The sequence below is a fragment of the Vigna umbellata genome, chromosome 5, assembly GCF_029865625.1.
Source record: "Vigna umbellata cultivar VRB3 chromosome 5, Vumbellata_1.0, whole genome shotgun sequence".
NCBI classification, from domain to species: Eukaryota; Viridiplantae; Streptophyta; class Magnoliopsida; order Fabales; family Fabaceae; genus Vigna; species Vigna umbellata.
Window position 1 is genome coordinate 46,206,331 of NC_142169.1, and position 9,429 is coordinate 46,215,759.

The 9,429-nt window shown below is 38.7% G+C and overlaps 1 pseudogene; it reads right to left on the reverse strand.

The window, feature by feature from the left end:
- Positions 1 to 242: 242 nt before the first annotated feature.
- On the reverse strand, positions 243 to 1,390 carry LOC148198485 (uncharacterized; annotated as a pseudogene).
- Positions 1,391 to 9,429: the final 8,039 nt, after the last annotated feature.

Consider the following 9,429-nt stretch of genomic DNA (forward strand, 5'->3'; position numbering starts at 1 on the left):
TTCTTCTTTTCTCTTCTCTTTGCTCTTGCTCTCGTTTTTCTTGTTCTCTTTTCTCTTCTTCTTTTCTTTCCTCTTCCTCTCTTTTTCTTCTCTTTATTTCTTCTTTTTCTTTCTCCTTGTTGAGCTTCATTTGTGTTTGATCTTTGGCCACCTGAGTAGGTGACAGAGGATGAAGCACAAATTTCTTATCATTTTTGTGAACAATTATGGTATTGGTGCGACCATGGTGTGTAGTGTCATTATCAAATTCCCATGGTCTTCCTAATAGGACATGGCAAACTTCCATAGGAACTACATCACAAATAACATCATCTTTGAAGTTTCCTATGGAAATTGCTAATTTAACTTGATTCTTGACTATTATATCCCCATCTTCATTTAGCCAATGAAGTTTGTAAGGTTTTGGATGGGGTATCACAGTAAGATTCAGTTTTTCAACTAGCCTTGTGCTACAATAGTTACAGCAAGATCCACTATCAATAATGAGAGAACAATATTTTTCTGCAATTTGACATCTTGTGTGAAAGATGTTCTCTCTTTGTGATAAGTGTTCTGGACTTGGTTGACTATTAAGCACCCTTCTCACCATGAGAAGTGGACCCTCACAAGGATATACTTTCTCTTCATTACCTCTTTCTTGCTTATTCTCACTTTCACTAGGGGTTTCACTTTCACTGCTATATGTGTCACTACCTCTTAAAATGATTGTTCTTTTGGTAGGACATTGAGCAGCTATGTGACCCCTACCCAAACATTTAAAACACTTGATCTCACTAGTGCGAGTATGTGAAGAGGATTCCTGTTTGGGTTTTTCAACTATATTGGCTAGAGGTTTGAGGGGTTTTTTTTCTTTTACAATCTTCTGTTCAAAGGGGGATTGAAATCTTTTAACAGAAGCTTTTCTCAAATTTTGTTGTTCTACCTTTATACACATTTGAACAAGATCATTCAAATCTCTATAAGGTAGTAGTTCAACCCTATCCCTGATATCAAGATTCAACCCACTCAAAAATCTGGCCAAGGTAGTTTCCTCGCTTTCTGTGATTCCTGCCCTCATCATGTATAGCTCCATCTTTTGTCTGTATTCTTCAACAGACATAGACTGTTGTTGTAATCTTTGGAGCTTATCCATGAGTTCTCTTTTGTAGTAGGAGGGTATGTGCCTTTTCCGAAGGGCATTTGTAAGCTCATTCCAATATTTTATTGGAGGAAGTCGCTGTCTTAGTCTCTCTTGAACTATAGCAGTCCACCAGTACATTGCATACCCTTGAAAACTTAGGGTAGCAAGAGAGAATTTTCTTTCTTCTCCTACTTGATGGCAAGCAAAAATTTGCTCTACCTTCATTTCCCAATCTAGGTAAGCCTCAACATTATCTTTTCCATGAAAATGAGGCAATACCACATTAACTTCCTTAGGAGGAGGAGGATTTTCAAATTCCCTCCTGTGTCTTCTTGATGAAGAGGGTTGATGATAATATTCTCCTACTCTTAAGGCCTCTTGTTCATATTGGGACTCTCCACTATAACTTCTCTCCCTATTTTGGATTTGTTCCTCTCTCAAAAGTTTCAACTCATTTTCAACCATGGCACTATGTAGCTCTCTTTGGACTTTTTCTTGACTTATTTTTCTCTCAATCTCATTGAGTTGATTGACTAGAGTTTGGAATGAAAATTGATCTTTGGGAGGTTCACTAATTCTAGGGGATTGTCTTCCAGACATTTTGATGAACTTAAAAATTTTCTTGAAGTAAAGACTAGAAGTTTTTCACTTGAGGACAATATTCCAGGTAAGAGAGGTGAACCGTATAGGTTGCTTAAAGACCAAGTCTTGCCTTGCCAAATATATCCCTAGTTACTTACTAAAAGTCTTTAAATCAAAATTACCTCTAGATTCATTAAATGTTTAAAGACACACTCAAACTCAAAGAAAACTAGACCCTAAATGCGGACTTCTAAGACTACCTATGCGAAACTTGCAAAAATAAAACCAAATTAAAGGTGAGGTCTCCTAGGTGAGGCTTAAACTTTTTGGATCTAAGACACACTCACCGTCTACCAATTTTAAAATGATGAGACTTTAAGTCAAGTTAGCAAATGAGGGAAGAACACTTATGAGCTCTTCCACTTCACTTGCTTGAAATGGCCAACTTACAAGAATGGAAAAGAAAATCAAAAAACAATACAATGGAAACAACAAAACAAAAAAAATTGTGAGAACACAAGGTAGTTTAATGTGGCAGCTTTGGTTGCTCTCAAACAAGAATTGAATCAGAAGTGATTCATGCAAATATTTTAGCTGCAGAGTGAAAATATGCTGCTGTTTGCAGCCACCAGAAATTATGCAGACCAGTGAAAACGTGGTCCTGCTGCACCAAAAATCAACTCCAAAGTTGATCTTTCCTTGCTCCAATCCACTGCCTAAGATGCTACCAGTGTTATAGGACCACCTGAAATACTTATGCACCCAACAAAGAACTCAAAAGAACCACCATCAATCAGTTATTAAGCCAGAAAATCAACACTGCTGCTGCCAGAAAACTGTTAAACCAGAATGCACAACTGTAGTTTTATCAAACAACTTATGTGCAGGATTTTCAAACAACTTAAATCAATCAATTAATCGGTTTCCAATGACTGGTGGCACTCAATGAGATTTGAAAGGAAACAAAGATAAGTTGCAGATATGATCAATTCGAAACCAAATTTAAACTAGGCAAAGTGTTTGAATAAATGCCTAGCAGAAGGTTGAAATATGTGCATGAGAGTTTAAAATTTGCTTGGCACTGGTTCACACAACTTTTTAAAATGCAGTATATTGTTAATTTTCAATGTTGCACTTCTTTATAATCACTTGAACCAAGCTTTTGCTACCAAAATGAAACTAACTTTGATGCAGTAATCGCAACAAGCTTTCAAAAACAAATCTGCAACTATACCAGAAAAAAATGCTTAAAAATTGGTGGTTTGAATGGTCATTTTGCACAAACGAATTTGGACTCTTAATTTTATGATTTGAGCAAATTTGTTTTACCAAATATGACTTGTGCAAACTGCCAACAGAGGCTAAATGCTTTTAAATCAAAATTTTACTATTGCAGTTGCTCTTTCACACCAAATTTGGCCAATTCACCATCCAATTTTTTTAGCAAAGGAATCAAACTGATATGTAATCAATTAAAATGACTATAGGACAACAAATCAAACTTAAACAAGACTCTAGGAATGACTGAAAAGATGTCCAGATATGATTTCTAATCTGGACAGATTCAAAATTATGAAAATCAGAAACAAAAGAAAACTCATTCAATAAAAACAATGCAGATCGGTCCAATTGCTGTATCAATGGATTTCTGGATTATACAGAATGATGCAACCAGGTTTATTGTCTTAGACAATTCACTCTTCAAATGGTATGCACTCATTATAATTGCATTACATCCACACAGCCAGGAATGATGTTTCCATGTGGTGCAGTTTCATCAAAATGAAAAACCAGATTTGAAACAGATTTGAATATGCATCAATTGGCACTGCACTGTGATGGAATTCAAGAAACGCACTGAGCTCTTTAATCATTGCTCATCTCATGTGCTTCTATTGAAAATCCAATCAAACATAGCAGATTTATCCCAAACCAGTTTCAACTCAGAAATTTGACAAAATTAAACCAAAACACATTACTGGACATGACAGCATTAGATTTCCAAATTAAAAGACTCAAAGCAAAGAAGTGAACCGATTAAAATGATGACCAATAAAGCAATTAAAAGCTGGAACAAACGAATCAAACATTGGAATCTACTGGAACTAAAAATGCAATGAACCAGTGTGCACAAAAATGAAGAACACGAAGGAAATGGTGATGACAGAATGAAGTAACAATTGACTTAGCTGGAGCGTGATGCAGAACCAAAGCTCTGAATACCACTTGATGAAGTGGCTCCAACTAGACTGACAGATTGAATGCAGCGGGAAGTAAAAATCTAGAGATGGCAGCGGAGATGCAGAGTGAAAATGCAGTGGTATACGTGATGGTAGAGGAGCTGTTTGGAGGGGGGATAACTAGCTTAGGCGGCCTTCCACTGGAAGGAAGCTAGATGGAGAAGGAAAGCTCATTGGGATGACTTTTGGGCAGAGTTTTAGGTGCTGGAAAATGCATCAGCAGATTAAAATTCAATATTCTCAAAAGTATTTTTACAAGGGTGGCTACCATGAACTTATATGTGATCCATGGAGCTGCAACGAGTAAGAAAGGGAATGACCCATGTGTAAAATGTGAAAGATTTATGAAAAATGTGCTTAAAACTAAAGCAGCACGTGAGCTAATGGTGTTGAGGGGCGGAGGTGCTGCTGTGGTGTGCTTAGCAAAGAGTGGTGGTGCAACTAGCAACTTTGACCATCAACTGGACAGTTTTACCCCTTCTCTTGTTGTCGTCAAATTCCACTTAAATTGAAGGAAAAGAACGTGCCCTGTTGTGTCCATATCTTCAAGCTCTTCTTGAATTCTTTTAGCCATACTTCTAGTAATGGGTCCCTGCCTTAAGTCATCAATTAGTCCCTAAAAAAGATGTAAAATGGAGAATGTGTTGTGATTGTAGGGCTATTAACAATATTACCATAAAGTATAGGCACCCAATCCCAAGACTAGATGACATGCTTGACGAGTTGCATGGGTCCTCTATATTTTCTAAAATAGATCTTAAATGTGGCTATCACCAAATAAGGATAAGAGAAGGTGATGAATGGAAAACAACCTTTAAGACTAAGTTTGGATTATATGAGTGGTTAGTGATGCCTTTTGGGTTAACTAATGCACCTAGCACCTTCATGAGATTAATGAATCATGTCTTAAGAGATTGCATTGGAAAATGTGTGGTTGTGTACTTTGATGATATCCTAGTGTATAGAAAAAATTTACATGATCATCTTGGACACCTACAAGTTGTTCTTTCCACTTTAAGAGACAACCACTTATTTGCTAATAAAGAGAAGTGTGCATTTGGTGAGGAAAGTGTCATCTTTTTAGGTTTCATAGTCAATAAGCATGGAGGCCATGTTGATCCAACCAAGGTAAAGGCCATTCAAGAGTGGCCAACTCCCCAAAATGTAGGAAAGGTTAAGAGTTTTCATGGCTTAGCTTCCTTTTATAGGAGATTTGTGCCTAACTTCTTTAGCATAGCATCACCACTCAATGAGTTGGTGAAGAAAGATGTGAAGTTTGAGTGGGGGGAGAGACAAGAGTTGGCTTTCAAGCAACTCAAGGAAAAGCTCACCAATGCACCCATTCTAGCTCTTCTAAAATTTTCCAAAACATTTGAGATAGAATGTGATGCAAGTGGTGTAGGAATAGGTGGAGTATTGTTACGAGAGGGGCACCCAATTGCTTACTTTAGTGAAAAACTCAATGGTGCCACTCTTAACTACCCCACTTATGATAAGGAGATGTATGCCTTGGTTAGGTCCCTTCAAACTTGGGAGCACTATCTAGTCTCTAAGGAGTTTGTTATACATAGTGATCATGAATCACTCAAGTATTTGAGGGGACAACACAAGTTGAATAAAAGACATGCAAGATGGATGGAATATTTAGAACAATTTCCCTATGTGATTAAGTACAAGAAGGGAAAATCTAATGTGGTTGCAGATGCTCTCTCTAGGAGGTGCAATCTCTTTTCAAAACATGGTTCCCACATTCTTGGATTTGAACCGATGGGTGAAATTTATGAACAAGATGATTTCTTTTCAGCCATCTTTGCAACTTGTCAAAAGAGGGCTCACGGGGGATTTTGTGTCCAAATGTTACCTTTTTAAGGAGGGAAAACTATGTGTGCCTCAAGGATACCATAGGAAGCTCCTCATCAAGGAGTCTTGATGGAAGAAGGATCCAGCTGATTCTGGTGCAAGATGGAATCAACGGAACTTCTCCTAGGAACTTCTGGAATCTGAACTAGAAAGGAGGATGAACATCATTCTGTTGCAGCGAAAGAAGATGAATTATGATGATTATGACCGGAGGAAGCATAAACTCTGGAACCCACTCTTCAAACAGTGTTCGGTGACTGGATTGAAGGAGAGTAGATGATTCAGTGATGAAGATAAGGTTGAGGCAAAGGAGGATTGAATCAAACAGTGATGCGGTGAAGAAAACAGATGAATCGGTGATGGAGAAAATGGAATGAGGGAAGTGGTTTAGGTGCTGAAATATGATACGAAATTTGTAGAGGAATGTTAGGAATGGAAGCCTAGCTAGGGAGAGAGGCTAGAGGAAACTCTCAGGCGCTCTCTCGGTGACCTTCAATAAGAAGAAAGTTCTGGACAGCATCAACAATAAACAATTCTTCATTCAAATCAAAGGTAAAGGTTACAAGCAATGGAGCAAGCCATTTAAAGGAGAAACAAAGCTCCTGGTTCACGCCTATTTAGCTAACGTTAACTGTGATGCCATGGAGCAAGTGCCCAACTAAGCAAGTGTGAAGAAAACATGAAGAGCAACGTGGAGATCTCTTGAATCTGCTGAAGCGTTTCTGATGCTGCTGGTTGCACATGAAAGGTGTTGGATGCCCGTGGAAGATCACAGCTGGTGCTGGATGAACGTCAGGCTTCAAATGGTGCAAAATTATGCCTTTTACTCCTTTGCTTCTCTTGGCTAAACAACTCCTTGGCTGGTTGTTTCATGATCTCCTAGCTTTATTAGACCCTACAAAACACATATAAACATATTAAAGAGAATTCTACTACGACTTAGAGAAAGAAAATTAAGAAAGAGTCTTTAACAATCCTTCTTCACTTCCCTTTCTTAGCCTTAGCTTAAGTTGATACTCCTTTGAATGGAATGCCCTAAATGGGTTTCCATCAAGTCACATGAGGGAGGTCTAATGGGCCATTTTGGAGTGGATAAGACTCTTAGCATCCTTCAAGAAAGATTTTTTTGGCCACACATGAGAAAGGATGTCCGAAGGCATTGTCATAAATGCATTGCATGTTTACAAGCTAAGGCCAAAACAATGCCTCATGGCTTGTACAACCCTCTCCCCATTGCTTCATCCCCATGGGAAGACATTATCATGGATTTTATCCTTGGTCTACCCAAAACTCAAAGGGGATTTGATTCCATCTTTGTGGTAGTGGATAGGTTTAGCAAGGTGGCTCATTTCATCCCATGCCACAAAGTTGATGATGCTAGCTTCATTGCCAAACTCTTCTTTAAAGATGTGGTTAAGCTACATGGTGTTCCTAAAACTATAGTATCAGATAGAGATACTAAGTTCCTAAGCCATTTTTGGAAAATTCTTTGGTCAAGGCTAGGAACCAAGCTTCATTTTTCAACCTCTAGTCATCCGCAAACAGATGGCCAAACCGAGGTTGTTAATAGAACCTTAGGCACCATGTTAAGAGCAATTCTTAAAGGCAACAACAAATCTTGGGATGAGTATCTTCCCCACATTGAATTTGCATACAATAGAGTGGTTCATAAGACCACCAAGCTGTCTCCATTTGAGGTTGTGTATGGCTTCAACCCAATCACTCCCTTAGACCTCATACCTCTCCCAAATCCTAGTGAATTCATTCATAAGGAAGGGGTATCTAGGTTCGAATTTGTGAAGAAGTTGCATGAAAAGGTGAAGTCCAATATACAACAACAAACCGAGAGATATATGATGGGGCTGTCGTGGCCCATACAAATTTAATGTGCAATTTAAAATGCAATGTAGTGCTAGGAAGTGACTCCTAGGTCGTCTCTCAAGGACCAAACTGTGGTTCGAGAATTAGGTCAAACACGTAGTGGGGGGTTGTTTGGTGAAAAGTTTGTGAATGCAAATAAACTAAATTAAACCACGAATATAAACACTGATGTAAACACAGAATTAAAACGGTTGGTTATTGAAGCTAACACTACAATTAAACTAAAGAAAACTTGCGTGACTAACTTGAATTGAAATTGCTAAATCAGAAAACGTAACATTGCAGCTGACAAGTATGTGAAATAAAATTAAATGCCTAAGGTGCGGAGAGCGGCAGCGGAAATAAAACATTCAATGCAAAAATCTTAACCAATTTAAAGGAGTGAAAATTAATTTCTGTGATGATGAGCATTGAAAGGAGCAAATGGTAATTAAGCAAAAATCACTTAAAAATTAGCAAGCATTCAAACCTAAATGTATTCAATATGAAAATTGTAACCAAAATTGAGAGTAGGATCAAGCATTTAAAATAATTTAAAAGAAGACCCTTGGAGCATCTCTCACTTGGACGTGGCAACAACTAGACACGATGCTCACTAATTGAAATCAATGCTTACATTTTGGATATCTTCTTCTCCTCCAGCCAGGCCGTGACACCGTGCAGTTATACTCACCCTTTTTTTTAAGCCAAAATCCTTTTTTTCTTAGGTGGCGGCTCTCCTCCTCAAACCTGCAGGATGCGTCAGCTACTCAAGGGTCGTGTGCTGCTGATGAGTCAATATTTTCCTGATTTCACTTAGCTTATTGTGCTAAATTTAATCAGAGAATTGTGCTAGAATGTCCAGTATTTTCCCACTTTTACTAATTGTGCTTAATTTGACCAGAAATTCTTATTTTAATTAATTTGAATTATCTGAGACTAATTATTTGCATTATTAATTGTAGGGAAATTGTTGGATAATATTTAGGGACTTAAAGAGAAATGTCACGACAATTAATTTTAAGCTAAAAAGGAAGAGAGGTGTGGATTTCTTTTTTAGAGGTGTTGGGAGTGCATACGGAGTAGCTAATTTCGTTTTGGGCTTAGAGGAGTGGATTTCAAGTGGTGTGTTTAGAGAAAAAGGCGGTGCAACAAGAATTAAAATGGAAAGCACCACGGTCCATGATGCAATTAATTGGGAAGCAGCGAGGTGGAGAATTAATAGAAGAGCACCGACCCACATTTGGTTTGGCTTTGGAGGGAGGTGCACAAGGGAGCTGGATGGAACGTGAGAGCATCCACTTACACGCTTTTGGCTGGGCTTTTAAAAATATTTGTTTGGAAGAAGAGCAGCAGCAGTTTGGTGTCACGCGAAGAAGGGGAGAGAGTTGGGACATGGAAGTGGGAGGCCACGCACATGAAGGACACGACCCAGGATTAAGTGCTACTACCACCTCTTAAAGGTCCAACTAGCATTGAAGTGGTGTGATGGTGTGAAAAAGAGTGGTCCGGAAGGAGGGCTTCACTTGGATTCACGGGTCAGCACGTTCAATGAAGAAAGGAGTGCACAGTATTGAAGAAAATGGGGTAACACACAGCAAGAAGTGAAGCCCACGGGTGCACGTCACGCTCCACACCTTCTACCACGTTCCAGCAACATCCATCATTCCAGCATTGCAGCACATAGCCACGTCCACATGCTAGGGAGAAGATGTCACGGCCCATGGAAAAGAAGTGGCAAAAAGAAGAAGCATCCAGCAGCTTTAC